Here is a 17,006-nt window from a genome sequence, read left to right as displayed (position 1 = left end):
ATGATTAGTTTTATTATGTGAGTGTGATAAAAGGTTATGCTTAATATGCAAAGTTTTTTTTATAAATCTAGTTAATAAAACTAGGGCCATGTTACAAAAACATGGGAGTTAACTTTGCGTGGAGGCTTTTTAAAGTCTGAGAGGTTGTCATTACTTTATGTGTAAGATAGTCAGGAACCAAGAACCATTCAGTTCACCTCAGCCAAGTTGCTTGGACTGTTTTGCTTAATAATGGGCTTGCCTTATCTACTTTAACGAGATGTGTGGCTTGGTCATGGTTACAAAAGTGAATTGTTAATTATTGCCTGGGCTCAAGTCTGTAATCCCAGCACTTTGGGAGGCCGAGGCGGGTGGGTCACGATGTCAAGAGATCGAGACCATCCTGGTCAACATGGTGAAACCCCGTCTCTACTAAAAATACAAAACATTAGCTGGGCATGGTGGTGCGTGCCTGTAATCTCAGCTACTCAGGAGGCTGAGGCAGGAGAATTGCCTGAACCCAGGAGGCGGAGGTTGCGGTGAGCCGAGATCGCGCCATTGCACTCCAGCCTGGGTAACAAGAGTGAAACTCCGTCTCCAAAAAAAAAAAAAAAAAGAAGGAGAAAGTGTTCTTTTTGAACCTATGCAAATAGCCACATATCTATGAAAGTAAAGGAATACTTTTGTATAATATTTAACTATGTATTCCATTGTTTAATTTTTAATGTCATTTTCTACAGAATTATTATTTTTGCATTTTTCTGACATTGTATTACTTACAAGTTATATTAAGAATTTTTAGGCCAGGCGCGGTGGCTCACGCCTATAATCCTAGCACTTTGGGAGGCCGAGGCGGGTGGATCACAAGGTCAAAAGATCGAGACCATCCTGGTCAACAAGGTGAAACCTCGTCTCTACTAAAAATACAAAAATTAGCTGGGCATGATGGTGCGTGACTGTAGTCCCAACTACTCGGGAGGCTGAGGCAGGAGAATTGCTTGAACCCAGGAGGCGGAGGTTGCGGTGAGCCGAGATCGTGCCATTGCACTCCAGTCTGGGCAACAAGAGCGAAACTCCGTCTCAAAAAAAAAAAAAAAAAAAAATAAGAATTTTTATTAATTTTTTTCTCTGAATCCTAAAAGGTGAATTGGAACATGAGACCATTTAAAGAATATTACTATCTTCAGGTTTGTTCAGGGGTAGCCTACTGAGAATTTGAGATAAAGAAGAAAGGAGTCTTTCCTTTTCCCTTCCCCTCCTTTTTTTTTTTTTTTTTTTTTCAGGGTCTTGTTCTGTCACCCAGGCTACAGTGGAGTGGATGCAATCAAAGCCTACTGCAACCTCAAACTCTTGGGCTTAAGCAGTCCTCCTGTCTCAGCCTCACAAGTACCTGGGACTACAAGTGCATGCCACCACACTTGGCTAATTAATTTGAGGAGATGGGGGTCTCACTTTGTTGCTCAGGCTGGTCTCATACTCTGGGATCAAGCAATCTTTCCACCTCAGCCTTTCAAAGCTCTGTGATTACAGGCATGAGCCACTGTGCCCAGCAAATGTTTTCTTATATGTCCACTAGAAATAGAACATTAGCCACATGCTATGATTTGAATATGTCACTCAAAAACCATGTGTTGAGGCTAAGCACACTGGTTACCACCTATTAGCCTGCACTTTGGGAGGCCAAGGTGGGTGGATCACTTGAGGTCAGGAGTTTGAGACCAGCCTGGCCAGCATGGTGAAACCCCGTCTCTACTAAAAAAAAAGAAAAGAAAAAAGAAAAAGAAAGGAAAAAAATATAAAAATTAGCCAGGTGTGGTGGCATGTGCCTATAGTCCCAGCTACTCATCAGGCTGAGGCAGCAAAATCACTTGAACCCAGGAAATGGAGGTTGCAGTATGAGCTGAGATCATGCCACTGTCAGGGCCATAGAGTGAGTCTTGGTCTCAAAACAAACAAACCAAAAATGTGTTGGAAACTTAATCTCCAAAGAAACAGTGTTAGGAGGTAGGGCCTAATGGATACAAATTACAATGTCTAAGATGGATACTTTTCTTTTGAGAAGGGAGAGAGTAAAAGTTATTCACTGAGAACTTTTCAGATTTCTTGCAGAGGTCATAATTTTGAGACAAGCCAGCAGTAAACATTCCCTTCCCATCACAGATCCGGGCTGACTGGTGGAAGGGTTACACAAACCAAGCAAAACCTGTGAAGTTTCTACCCTTTGCTCTAAAATTACATAAAAACAATTTCAAAGTTTATTCACTGTATATATTCTGTTCTTTTTGATGGCAGATTTGTCTGTTGGAATTAGATATCCCTAAATAGTGTGTTCAAATGATGGGTTTTCCAAGTCTTCAATCTCCAACATATTTCTGAGGGAGAGAACACTGACCTCAGAGAAAGAAAGCTGTATAATTGCAAATGGACTATTACAAAAAACTATGCCTTCTTTTTTGAGGAGGAAGAAAATGCTTTTTAAAAATTAATACACAGACTGGGTGTGGTAGCTCATGCCTGTAATCCAAGTCCTTTGGGAGGCCGAGGTGGGAGGTTGGCTTGAGCTCATGAGTTTGAGACCAGGCTTGGCAACATAGTGAGACCTCATCTCTACACAAAATTTAAAAATTAGCCAGGCTCTGTGATGTATGCCTGTAGTTTCAGCTACTTGGGAGGCTGAGGTGGGAGGATTGCTTGAACCCTAGAGGTAGAGGCTGCGTGAGCCATGATCATGTCACTGCACTCCAACCTGGGAGACAGAGCAAGACCCTATCTTGAAAAATAATAGCAATACACAGAACTGTCAACCTTGGTTTATAATATTAGCCACAGATGGATCAAATGTAATAAAAGTACAAAAAGCATGAGTCATTGGTTGATAGTAGGAACTCCAGATCTCCAAGGGCTTCTCTACATTCCAGTGGGCACAGAAATATTTCTTTTTCTTAATTGATTTGAACTCAGTGGCATACAAACATGAAAAACAGTAGTTTTGTCAATGTTCAGAAGACAAGAAAGTAAATCAGTGATGTAGGGAGTCATTTGAGCAACTTTCAAACCTAGTAGTGCAAACTATCAATTTGACCAAACTCATGTCTTAAGACCCAGATGCAAAGAAAAGATGTATCTTAGATGACAGAAGATAACAGAATCCTCAAGACAAAAACAAAGTACAATCAGATGTCCTCTCGTTGTTGCCTCACAAAGAACAAATCAACCATTAAAATGTGTATTTTCAACATCGCTGCCACCAAAGGAAATAAGGGCTATGTACAAATCAGAACCAGCATGAAAAGCTGACTTGGCCAGGAAAAGAAAGCATGAAGAGCCAGAAAAAGAACTTTAATCAAGACTTTATTTAGACCATATAGACTAAGACTTTATTGCCACATGAAACTCGCCGCAGGACTGGAAAAGCGTATACCTCAAACAGCCCTTGGGTTGTTCTACATGGACAGTGTGGTGGACTTTGCTCTGGTTGATGGATACATAAAATCTTGGAGGAATCTATACAATTGTCAAAGAAATATAGGCAAAGCATTTAGCGGGAAAAAATTTACTTTCAGGGAAAGTTTGAAAGAAACTCCAAGTTTTAAAAGGACTGGCTCATCAAATAAAAAATAAAAAAAAAAAAAAAAAAAAAAGGAAAAAAATCCCACAAAATTACCAGTATCACCAAGTTTGTAGTTGTCTATTCATGGCAGCAAAGACAGCGATTTTATCACATGATTGTCATAGCCACCAAGGTCATCACAGATTTTCATCTTTTAGCATTGCAAAAGTTGGCAATAAAATTGCTTTTATTAAAGGAATTAGTAAATTATAAACAAAACAAGTATTTTATTTTGGGAAAATGAATGACAGTGACCCTGTTTTTGTTTGCTTATTTCTCTCAGGATACAAGATCTCTGACTACAATGTACATGTTGATAACGGCAGTGGAGCAGTGTGTACACTTTGCTTTCACACATGCGTATTTTGATCTTTGGTAATTTTTTATAAAAGCCTTCCGTGAATAGATAATGAGGTGTTTTATTATTATTTGAGGTAAAAGAGATAATATGGAGCTGAGGGAGCCAAAGTTTAAGAAATTTGCTTTGAAAAACAGGATTTTGTTTTGTTTGATTGTCATGTCTTTAAGGACAAGATAGTAGGAAGCTTATAATTCATGGGGTTATTATAAATTCTAATGATTAATACAAATAATAAGGGAAATTTTGACTGAGAAAAAGGATGGGAGAGAAGGGGTAGAACAAAATTAAATTTACCAAGCCATTTCAGTTAAAAGTTAAGCTGGATACAGAAGCTGACTTGTCTGACCTCAAGAAAAAAATGCAGGCAGAATTCTATAGTTCAAAAATTCATATAATAATACTAAGAAGATTAAGATTCACTTAATTGTATTCCTTTGATGAGCTTCCTCTTTCAGACACCTTGGTTTTTTCCCGGACCTCTGTTAGGCCAGTTTTTCTCAAACTGTAGGTTATGTTCCATTAGTAGATACTGACTTTGATTTAGTGGCTTGTGAACCAAAGTTTGTTTTTAATGAAGCAGAGTAGAAAAATGTTACAGTATATTGCATGGAGTACAAGCAAGTGTTGAGATTTTTGCTTTGGGTAAGATTTTTTTTTTTTTTGAGTCTCACTCTGGCACCCAGACTAGAGTGCAATGGTGTGAACTTGACTCACTGAAACCTCTGCCTCCCGAGTTCAAGCAATTCTCCTGCCTCAGCCTCCTGAGTAGCTGGGATTACAGGCACAGCCACCATGCCCAGCTAATTTTTGTATTTTTTTTTTTAGTAGAGATAGGGTTTCACCATGTTGGCCAGGCTGGTCTCAAACTCCCGACCTCACTGATTTTTTTTTTCAACTGAAGTTTCAAGTGCCGGAATCTGCCCACCTCGGCCTCTCGAAGTGCTGGGATTACAGGCATGAATCTGGCTACTTTGCGTAAGATTTAGTAAAGGCCACATCACTGAAAGAGTTAAGTTACAGTCATATGTTGAAAGATATTGGACAGTTACAGAAGCAACAAGGACTAGAAAAACCAAAATTCCAGAAGTGAAAGAGCCTTCGTAGGTGAGTTGACAATCTCTGACTGTTTGCTTCCTTAGCCAATCTACCAATTCTAGTCACAGTGACACTGTTTTGACAAAGGAACCCACATGGAACAAAGAGAAGCCAGGGGAACTTTTGAAAGCCATGGCTGCAGGAATGGCAGATTTGGATCTAATGTCTGAAATACACCCATTGGATATTTGTTGGATGCCAGGATATGAAGGAGACCGGTGGGGGCGCCTGATCTAGAAAGGCAAAGTAAAATCTGCAGTCTTGCCATGCTTAAAAGAAACCCTGCTAGAGAGAAGAACTGCATCAAACTTATGTCAGTTCTCTCCCTCAAATTTTTGCCAGATTTTGAACTTTCATGGGGTGGGAAACTAAGTTCAAAACCTTTGAAGGACAGAATTTCAGAGATGGGGAAAAAGAGAAATGTCAAACTATCAATCAAAAGGCTCAGAAGGCCACACCTAAAAAGGAAGTTGGAAAGGCAGGTAGAATCTGTGATTATCTTAGGAGACAACACCCTGTAGCCCCAACTACTTGGGAGGCTGAGGTGGGAGAATCGCCTGAATCCAGGAGGTTGCAGTGAGCTGAGATTGTGCCACTGTACTCCAGCCTGGCGACAGAGCAAGACTCTGTCTCGAAAAATAAATAAATAAATAAATAAGTGGTGATTCAGGGATATAAAAGATTTGAACAACGTGACTAACCAATGTGATCTAATTGACATATATAAAACACTATTCCTAACATCAGAATACACATTTTTTCAAGTACATGTGAAACATTCACCAAAATAACCATGTGTTGGGTTATAAAGCAAGCTCAATATATTTTTAAAATTTGAAGTCATGCAGAGTATGTTCTCAGGCCACAGTGGAATCATACTAGAAACCATAACAGAAAAACAGAACCACTTTTAAATAACTTTTATGTCAAATAAGAAATAATAATGGAAAGTAGAAAATATTTAAAATATAATGAAGACACAACATGAAAAACTTCTGTGATGTAGCTAGAATAGTGCTTAGAGGGAAATTTACTGCATTCATTACACACAGGAGAGGTTAAAAATTATTGATCTAAATGTCCATCTCTAGAGGTGAAAAAAGCAAATAAACTCAAGATATAAAAGCAATGATCTATTAAGTTAGGTGAGCAGAAATCAGTGAAAGGCAGACACGAATAACCTAGAGAAAACTCAATAATACTGGTTCTTTGAAAAAATTATAAAATTGATAAATCTCTGGTAAGACTGATCAATATAAAAGACCAAGTACAGAAATTACCAGTATCAGGAATATAAAAGGAGACAGTACTACACATTCTATAAACATAAATAGATAAGAGGCTTAAAAGAATAACATCAAGAAAGTGAAAGGATGACCCACAGAATGGAAGAAAATATTTGCAACTCCCATATCTGATAAGGGACGTGTATCTAGAATATATGAAGAACTCTTACCACTCATCTATAAAATACAAATAATCCAATCAAAAATGGGCAAAAGATCTGAATGGACATTTCTCCAAAGAAGGTATGCAAATGTTCAATAAGCATGTGAAAAGATGATTGACATCATTAGCCACTGGGAAATGCAAATGAAAACCACAATAAGGTACCACTTCACATCAACTAGTATGGCTTAAATAAAAAAGATAGTAACAAGTGTTAGTAAGACTGTAGAGAAACTGGAACTCTCATACATGGCTGATGAGGATGTAAAATGATACAACCACTTTGGAAAACAGTCTTCAAGTTTCTCAAAGGCCAAACATATTTATCCTCTAATTCCACTCCTACATATATACTCAAGGGAAACGAAAACAGATATACACAAAACCTTGTAGATGAATGTTCATAGCAGTGTTATTTATAATTGCTCCCAAATTGAAACAACCCAGATGTCCATCAGCTGATGAACAAATAAAATGTAGTATAGTTGTTTAATAGAATATTATTCAGCCATCAAAAATGAATGAAATGCGGCCAGGCACGGTGGCTCACGCTTGTAATCCCAGCACTTTGGGAAGCCGAGGCGGGTGGCTCATGAGGTCAAGAGATCGAGACCATCCTGGTCAACATGGTGAAACCTCATCTCTACTAAAAATACAAAAATTAGCTGGGCATGGTGGCGCACGCCTGTAGTCCCAGCTACTCGGGAGGCTGAAGCAGGAGAATTGCTTGAACCCAGGAGGCAGAGGTTGTGGTGAGCCGAGATTGCGCCATTGCACTCCAGCCTGGGTAACGAGAGAAACTCCATCTCAAAAAAAAAAAAAAAAAAAAAAAGAATGAAGTGCAATACATGCTACAACAAGGATGAACCTTGAAAACATGCTAAATGAAAGAAGCCAGTCACAAAGGACCATATATTGTATGGTTCCATTTATATGAAATAGTCATATCAATCTATAGAGATACATCTTTAGAGACAAAAAGTCAGTGTTTGCCTATTGTTGGGGAGAAGAGGTGGCTTAGAGAAAAAATGAAGAGTGGCTGGTAATGGCAATAGAGTTTCTTTTTAGGGTAATGAAATGTTCTAAAATTGATTATGGTAATGATTGTACAACTCTGAATATACTAAATAAAAAGCAATGATTGTACATTTTATGTGTTTTAATCAGATGGTGTGTTACTTCTATCTCAACAAAGCCGTTAAAAAGTATGAGGATATTATGAAAAACCTTACATCCCCCCAAAATTCATCTACTTAGATGAAATGTACTTATATATCAAAATATTCTTTAAAAGTCTTATTAAAATGAACACAAAAATAAATAGAATATTGAATAGTTATATATCTGTTTAAAATATTGAATCTTTAAGTGAAGTCCTCCCATACAGAAAACTTCAGTTTACTATATTTCATAGATGATTTATTCCAAACATTTAAGGAAAAATAATAGCAAACACTTCACAACATGTCTTATGAGGCCAGCATAATCTGGATACGAAAATCTGATGAAAACATTATAAGAACAATGACAAGCCAATGTCTCTCATGAACATAAATACAAATATTCTAAACATAGTAGAAACTTAAACTTTTCTATAAAAAGATAATAAATCATGACCAAATGGAGTTTATTCTAAAAATAAAATTTTGGATTAACTTTTGAAAATCTGTGAAATTAACCACATTAACAAATATATGAGGGAGATCACATGATTAATAGATGCAGAAAAAGCATTTGACACAATTCACCCTTCCAAGAAAAACCTCTCAGCAAACTAGAAGTAGAAGCAAGTTATTCAACTCATACCATCAAATATATCTATCTCATGTCCAGCACACTTCCAAATGTCATGTCCTATAGACACAATGAAGGGAAAACACTAATGTGTTTATCTAAACAGTGTCTAGGTGATGAAGCAGATTTGGAAGGAACCTGAGCTGTTCAGTGCCTGTTTAGTAGTGGGGCTCCCCCGGACCATTTATATTAGCACTGTTAGGTTAGAGAGACTTAAAAAAAAATTTTTTTTTAATTGATTGATCGACTGATTGGAGACAGTCTCAGGATCACAGGTGTACACCACTACACCCGGCTAGTTTTTGTATTTTTAGTAGATAGAGGTGGGATTTCACCATGCTGGCCAGACTGGTCTCAAACTCCTGGCTTCAAGTGATCCACCCACCTCAGCCTCCCAAGTGCTGGGATTACAGGCATGAGTTAGTTTTTTTAGCCACTGTGATGGTGTATTTTTGTTTAAAAGGCTTAGCCACACCCCTACTAATGGAGAAACTGGCATGTAATGTATTTCACTTGAAAGCATAGATGATTTGAAAGCATTTGGTGATCAAGATGACTATGCATCAAAAATGTTTATTGAAGAAGTTTACAGTGTCTATCTGTGCAGATCAATGAAGAGAACTGAATTGGCCCACAGTGATATGGGACCCGTTTCCTTATCAGTTTTAATTCTGGCATTTGCTAGAATAAAAATAATTGTTTTATTTTGGTACATATCATATAATTGAGTTTTGGGAGCCTTTTAAACACTTGAAGCTGTGCTGATTTATGTATTTTGATGAACTTAACCATTTACCTTTATTACAATTACTGACGGATTTGAACTTAATTCTGCTTTACTTCTTTTTGTTCACCCCTTACCCCCCACCCCACTTTTCTTACTTTCTATTGCAGGGGTCCCCAACCCCCAGGCCATGGACCAGTACTGATCAGTGGCCTGTTGGGAACTGGGCCACATAGCAGGAGGTAAGCACAGGCAAGCAAGCATTACCACCTGAGCTTCTTCCGGTCAGATCAGTAGCAGCATTTAGATTCTCATAGGAGCATGAACCCTATTGTGAACTGCATATTCGAGGGATCTACGTTGCGTGCTCCTTGTGAGAATCTAACTAATGCCTGATGATCTGAGGTGAAACAGTTTCATCCTGAAACCATCCCGCTGCCCAGCCACCTGCTACTTCGCATTCATGGAAAAATTGTCTTCCAGGAAACTGGTCCCTGGTGCCAAAAAGGTTGGGGACCACCGTTTATTGAATTTGAAAGTCCTATCTCAGCTGGGCGTGGTGGCTCACATCTATAATCCCAGCACTTTGGGAGGCTGAGGCAGGAGGATCACATGAGATCAGGAGTTCGAGACCAGCCTGGCCAACATGTTGAAACCCCATCTCTGCTAAAAATACAAAAATTAGCTGAGTGTGGTGGCACATGCCTGTAATCCCTGCTACTGGGGAGGCTGAGAGAGGAGAATTGCCTGAACCCGGGAGGCAGACGTTGCAGTGAGCTGAGATCACACCAGCAGAGGAAACTGTGTCTCAAAAAAAAAAAAAAAAAAAGTCCTATCTCACCTTTTACTCCTACTTCTTTGGGAAGCTCTAGAATGCAATTTCTATTCGTTTGCTAATCACCTTGAAAATTTTAACATAGTTACTCAGTATTTCTCTTCTAAACATGCCTATTTTATTCCCATCCAAGCCTGCTGTAACCACACATTGAACACCCCCAAACTGCTCAAGCTGATCTTACTATTTTTGTATTAGAGTTTAAATTTTGACTACTTTTTAAATGCATAAAAATTATGTATTAATTGTATGTAATTATGAGTTACAAATAATTAAATGTACTTATTTTTAAAAACATGATTGAAGAAATTCTCTTTTCTCACAATCCTTCCTTCCTTCCTTCCCTCCTTCCTTCCTTCTTTCTTTTTTCTTTTCTTTTCTTTTTTCTTTTCTTTTCTTTTTTTTCTTTTCTTTTCTTTCTTAGATGGAGTCTCACTCTGTTGCCAGCCTGGAGTGCAGTGGCATGATCTCGGCTCACTGCAACCTCTGCCTCCTGGGTTCAAGCAATTCCCCTGCCTCAGCCTTTCAAGTAGCTGGGACTACAGGTACGCGCCACCACACCTGGCTAATTTTTTGTATCTTAGTAGAGACGGGGTTTCACCATGTTGGCCAGGATGGTCTCGATCTCCTGACCTGGTGATCCGCCCGCCTCAGCCTCCCAAAGTGCTGGAATTACAGGCGTGAGCCACCTCGCTTGACCTCGCAATCTCTTTTCTAAGACTAAATGAGGTCCCAGTGCTTGCCTGACACACAGTAGGTTCTCAATAAATGAAGCACATCTCCCATCCCCTGCCAAATAAACAGTTGTCTCTTTAAAACTAGACATGGGTGCTCAGCAGGCATGTGTTTCTCTGTGTTGGATTCATTTCATGGACAGTTGTCAAAGACTGACCTCGTTATGTTAATTTTCTGAATACTGTACTTGACTGTGTTGCAAGCTAAATAGTTCAGGATTAAATGTTCTCATTTCTGAGATGTGAAGTGTTAAAACTGATCAAGAAATGAAGGCAGAATGTCTGCCCTTTGGGAGAATCATCAGCCAGTCTACGTTGCTGCCACTCTTGGCTGCCGTTTGGAATGCAGCTGTTAAGGCAGCTGTTTAACTGTTTGTCCAACTTGAAAGGACACTGCCAAATGGCAAATATTTTCTAGAACAACATTTTACTTTTGCTAAGAATAATAACACTGCATTTTATTGAGTTCCAATGGTATGCCAAACATGACAGATTTATTACTAGTCAGGTTCACAGCATGGACTGAACGTGGATGATCATTTCAATTTTTAATATATTGAGAATAAGAATAAATGGCTCCCAAAGGAAGCCTCTATACAAAACATCTCTACAGCTTAATTATTTGTTGAAATGACAGCGATTAACTTGAAAAAATGAAACATCTCTGAAAGAAAAGATGAGAATCTAGAAATATCAAAGGAAAAAAAGAAGGTTTAAGTATTTTAAATCTCTCTAATGTGGCCTAAGAAAGACTTAACCTACTTGTCCAGGACAGGTGAGGTCAGCAGTAATACAAGGAAATACTTCATCTATTGAATCCGCTACAATTTATGGGTCCCAGGACTTCTGAGTCATGTTAATTACACAGCAGTTAGTGTGTAATCCTCACAAATATTTGTCAAGACTGCAGAGGTGAGGGGTGGTGGGGGGGATGCATTCTCACTTATTAAACCTCAGGAGACAGAGCCAGAGCAGAGATATTTTTGAAGGTGAACTGGGCTAATCAAAGGCATGGCCAATGAAGATTCTAACCTACTTTTTCTCTACTGTTTACTAGATGTTAATTAAACTACACACAGCCTAACCTGGCTGTTTCTTCAAATTGCAAAAGCATGCGTTACTACAGAGTAGACATGATTTATTGGACAAAGATAGACAAAGCTCCACATGCTGGGTAATGGTCACCGAGGACATCAAGCTTTGTGATCCTCTTTTTCAGGGATACAGAAAAACAGCAAATGCAAATCTTGGATGAAATTTACAAGATCACTTCCACAGAAAGAGTCCAGTTGTTGGAGAAAAACTGGCTGTGCAACTGACTGAACTGAGGTCTGAGACAGAAGAGCTGGGAGCTCTTCCTGGAACAGCTAATCAAGTTTACAGGTAAATAGTGGCAGTGAGAAGGTGTGCTCTTCAGGGGCTTTACCCCTCACTCACTCCATAATCTCCATCAGCGCCCTCTCTTCTTTTTACCTGGACAATTGACACTATCTCAAGTTCAGATAAATAGTGTACAATGGCAGTTTCAGGTACCCATTTCTAATCTGATTGCTGCCTCTAAGATTTTTCTATATTCTAGATTTGTTAAGACAGATCCAAGCAAATGTCTTACCAAAGAAAATGTAAACGTGTTTTCACATGTTCACTAATGCTATTGTCTTAAAGTTACAGAAGCTATAATACAAATCATACTTAATGAAAGGAGATCTCATTTTATCTAATAATATTTTAATTGAATTTGATCTTGATTTTGGTGAGAAATTTAAAAGCTGAAATAATGCTAGGTATTTGGTAATACCTTATGCAAAACAATGTTCGGTGAGTGTTACCAGCACTGTAGATTCTTGCTGTCTCCCAGGATAGAAATCAACAGAAATCACCAAACAGAGCAACAAAGTGAAGTTTATTCAGCTTGCGCACAAGAGAGCCAGCACCAATAAAAGAAAAGGAAAGAGCTGCTCCCCCAGGGTAGTGTATGGGTTATTTTTATAGGATCTTTTGATAGAGAAGGGTTACATCAGGGCATATATAGGAGGGGTTTTTCTAGTGCTTGCGCACTTGCTCAATATGCTTCTTGATACATCAGATGTAGCATTAGTATTTTAAATGTTCACCCCAAGCGTTATTCTTAGCACAAAAATGAGAAAGGGGTAATTGTAGGTTGAGTTTGAGTTCTAACATGTGGGACTTCATGGAAGTCTCTAGCCCCACAAAGTAGGAACTTGCGGTTAATAATTTCTTGGGTCTTTTGTTACTGATTTGCGGAGAGTTAAGTAAGCTAGAGCTTCAGTAGGGGCTTGTGTTCTTCTCTAGAGTAGATCACAACCGGAAGCCCGTCAGCCTGTTTCATTAGGAGCTCTTCTATAGGTAAATGCTGCCAACGACAGCGATCAAGTTCTTGTAGAGAAACGGGAGACACAGATCAGTCCCTAATGGCAAGTCTCATGGGCCCAGGACCTTCATATTCCTCTGTTTTTGTTACTGCCACAATTGATCAAAGGAAACAGTATGAGAACCATGGTAGGTTGAATAATTGAGAAAACACAATGTGGGTGGTGAGAAGTTGGGAGAGATCAGAAGATGCAGTAAGCAGGTGAATTCGTATTTCATTCCAAAGACAATTCTGAAGAACCAGCATTTCATATGTTTTTAAATTAGTATTTAAAACCACTAGGTGTCTGAAGGCAATCAGATTGTGTGATGAGATGGAAAGATCATGGAACCATGCAAGTCATAATCTCTCTCAACTTTGGTTTCTTTATTTGAAAAACAAGGTTAAAAATATATACCTTGCCTATCTACATAAGGTCATGAGGATAATGAGATGATGCACGTCAAAGTATTTTTAAACAAGAAAACACAATGCAAAGATCAAGTGTTGATATTATTGTGATTTAAATGTCAGAATGTCAGGCAAGCGACTCCCCAGTGTACACTGGGATAAGAAAGTCTTTCTGATGTCTCTTAGAATAGAGTGATGGGAAATCCTGGATAGCCTTATTTGTCTGCTCCCCCAAACCACACAATACTGCACATGGAAGAATCTGTTAGTCTAACAAATACTTCTTGAGCACCTTCTGTTTTCCAGGAGCTGTGCTAGGTTCTAGAGTCCAAGGGATACGGAAATATCTACTCCTGATATTCACTTTAACATTCTCATTCTAGTAGCCTGAAAAATCTATTGAGGTCTTCAGGAGAACTGTGTGTCTTAATCGTTTTTCCTTCCTTCCTTTTTTTTTTTTTTTCATCTTTTCCCTCGTTTTACTCCACAAACCAAAGACTTTGCAGTGGTTGTTTCATAAATTCTTGCTGAATGAATAAATGAATGAACGTATGTTGAATGAACAATGCTTGATGAACATATGAGTAAATCTTTTTGCAGGTTGATGTATACATTATTTATGTACACCAGTCTCTTCTGGGTCATCCACAGGCACTTGGAGGTTCAGTGAGAGGAAAGACAAGATCTGAGTGAGAGAGGGGCTGAGTAGTTAAGCCCATGACCCTCCCCATCTCCCAATATGCCAAAGATAAGGAGACAAGAGGGCAGGGGAAAGTTTCTTCTGTTTCTCTAACTGCTTGGTAATAAGGTAATAACTAATCCCTTTTTTGGTTCATTACTCGTTCCCCACGGCCACGAGGCTGCAACCAGTTTTCAGTAATCACAGAAATTATGCCTTATGTTTATTACCGCTTTTATTCTCAAAACCCTTTCAGAGCTCCCTCTTTTTTTTTTCCATTAAAGCCAAGATGTTAGGAAATAAGAGGGGCATTATCTCCAACCTCAGGGGTGGAAATTTGACACAATTTGTCTAAATGGGTTGCTGAGGCTCACTTGGCTGATTAATTTCTTGCCAGTCAGCCTGGGGTTCTTTTCACAGAACCACTGCCTGCAGCGAGGGAAATTGCTGGCAAGTGTACAAACCAACAGTGTAAGTTTTATCTTCCCTTAAAACTTACCTGGGAACTGATAGGGCCATATGAACAATATTAACCTAAATGTCACTGCTTACTCCTCCTTCATAATCTCTAGGTGGTTTCTCACCTGTGTTCCAGAATGACCTGCTGTGGCCCCTTGCCAATGTCTGCAAAATACTGTCTTGAGAAAGTGATGTCTGCATCAGGGTTGCTGTTTCCTGATGTTTCCAAAGCTGCCAGACCTTGGGATACCTTTTTTTTTTTTTTTTTTTAGACGGAGTCTTGTTCTGTCACCAGGCTGGAATGCAGTGGTGCAATCTCGGCTCACTGCAACCTCCGCTTCCTGGGTTCAAGCGATTCTTCTGCCTCAGCCTCCCGAGTAGCTGGGACCACAGACACATGCCACCATGCCTGGCTATTTTTTGTATTTTTAGTAGAGACGGGGTTTTACCATGTTGACCAGGATGGTCTCGATCTCTTGACCTCGTGATCCGCCCACCTTGGCCTCCCAAAGTGCTGGGATTACAGGCGTGAGCTACTGCGCCCGGCCACCTTGGGATATATCTTATCCCTAATGTGGAGCGCTCTGCTGTTCCTGACCCAGGGTCCCACCCTCTTGACAGGTGATTCCACAGCTTGTGCCTGCTTGTATCAGAGTCCATGGTAAAAACAACAACTCCTCACAACTGGGCATGTACAGGAATCCACAAGGCTGCTTAAACAGGCACTTCTGCTATAAATGTTTTTACTAGGAATCAGTAATTTTCCTAAAGCAGTTTGGTTAAAATAATTCCTGAAGAATTTCATGTTTAATATTTAAGAGTTATTCCCCACCCCCCAGCAGATAATTCATCAAGAACACAAAAATAAAAGCATTTTGTTTTAAATTACACAAAGCTGGTTTTGTGTGACAACTAGGTGAAAATGGGATCTGATAGGCACAATATTTGTCAGAGATAAGGTTGCTGGAGGGACAGGTGGGGAAATAAAAATCCTCACCATTGTATCCCTCCCTATACTCTGCAGTAGGAAATAGTGAGGTGAATCGAAGGTAGACAGACATACTATGTTTGTATGGGGAGGAGAGAGAAGAATTGACCCAGGGAAATGTTTAACAAACATGCTAATCAAAGAAGAATCAAAAAAGATTCTGACCAAAACAAAAGGATGTGGCCTTTGCATGCCCTCAATAATCCAGTATAATATGGTATACTTATTCAGAAATGAGCATTTGTGAAGAGTTACAGATTAATCATGGCCTATCTATAATCTGGTCTATTACAGCTTCTGTAATTACCACTCCTATTGCATAAATCTTTCTGCAGCTCTGTTCAAATGCCAAAGGACATTTATTACTTTAGAAGAGAGAAGGAAATGGCACTGAAGAAAACCTTACAGGTGAGTAGGAGAGTGGGCTATTTCAATACAACAGGAAGTTTGATTTTGCTGACTTGGTAACTTTTAGCAGAAACAGTTGATTTTTGCAGACAAACAGCTGATGCTATTACCAGTATTTGTAAGAAGAGAAGAGTCCACTATTCAGTGTAACCACTGGATCAGAGCAGGCCATTCTTTCCTTGGAAATATCTGATTTTGTGATATTTGAAATTTTACAGTTCTTTAATTTGGGATGTTAAAACTTAGTTATTTGGGTTTAGGTGGCTGAGTCTGAGCCCCTTGTTGTTCAGGCAGACATCATGCAGAGGGAGCTAGAGAGCTGCCTAAGAGAGTACACCCCTGAAAATTTACCTTTGCTTCTGTTGCAGGTAAAAGTGATTTTGCAATTTGAAAAATTCATCTGAAATTTAGTAGAAATGTATGGACAAAGCTGGCTTTTTTTTTTTCTCGACATGTTTAGTTTGCAGAACTTGGTAAGTGTAAATGCTATTCTTTGTTAGAGATCTATTCCATAGTTTTAAATTTGGCTTAAAGGAACCAAACAATTGACTGAATTTCCACTAAATACTTTCTGTGTTGATAATATAGGGCAATCTGACATTGACTAGGACAGTTCCAGCCCTTAAAAAGCTATTGGCTATGGCCAGACATGGTGGTTCATACCTGTGATCCCAGCACATTGGGAGGCCGAAGCGGGCAGATCACTTGAAGTTAGGAGTTCAAGACCAGCGTGGCCAATATGGTGAAACCCCATCTCTACTAAAAATACAAAACTTAGCTGGGCATGGTGGCACACGCCTGTAGTTCCAGCTACTCAGGAGGCTGACGCAGGAGAATCGCTTGTACCCAGGAGGCAGAGGTTGCTGCAATCTCAGATTCTGTCTCAAAAAAAAGAAAAGAAAAGAAAAGCTATTTGGCAACCTAAAGAAGGCATTTCTGAGAAAAATTATTTTATCTTATTTTATTTTATTTTAATTCACCATGTTGGCCAGGCTGGTTTTGAACCCCTGTCCTCAAGTGATCTGCCTGACTTGGCATCCCAAAATGCTGGGATTATAGCTGTGAGCTACTGTGCCCGGCCCTGGAAATTTCTATTAAGAAAATATCTC

General features: G+C 39.2%; 1 long non-coding RNA gene across 1 annotated transcript; it reads left to right on the top strand.

Annotated features, from left to right (window-relative positions):
- Window positions 1–11,446: 11,446 nt before the first annotated feature.
- LOC116549486 lies at window positions 11,447–16,606 on the top strand. Its single transcript, XR_004267899.1, has 3 exons — window positions 11,447–11,964; window positions 15,825–15,897; window positions 16,158–16,606. It is a non-coding gene; the product is annotated as an uncharacterized LOC116549486 (long non-coding RNA).
- Window positions 16,607–17,006: the final 400 nt, after the last annotated feature.

This window comes from Sapajus apella, unplaced genomic scaffold, assembly GCF_009761245.1.
Source record: "Sapajus apella isolate SASKATOON/1434 unplaced genomic scaffold, GSC_monkey_1.0 scaffold6, whole genome shotgun sequence".
NCBI classification, from domain to species: domain Eukaryota; kingdom Metazoa; phylum Chordata; class Mammalia; order Primates; family Cebidae; genus Sapajus; species Sapajus apella.
The sequence above is the reverse complement of the archived record's forward strand: the minus strand, read 5'-3'. Positions and strand labels throughout refer to the sequence as shown.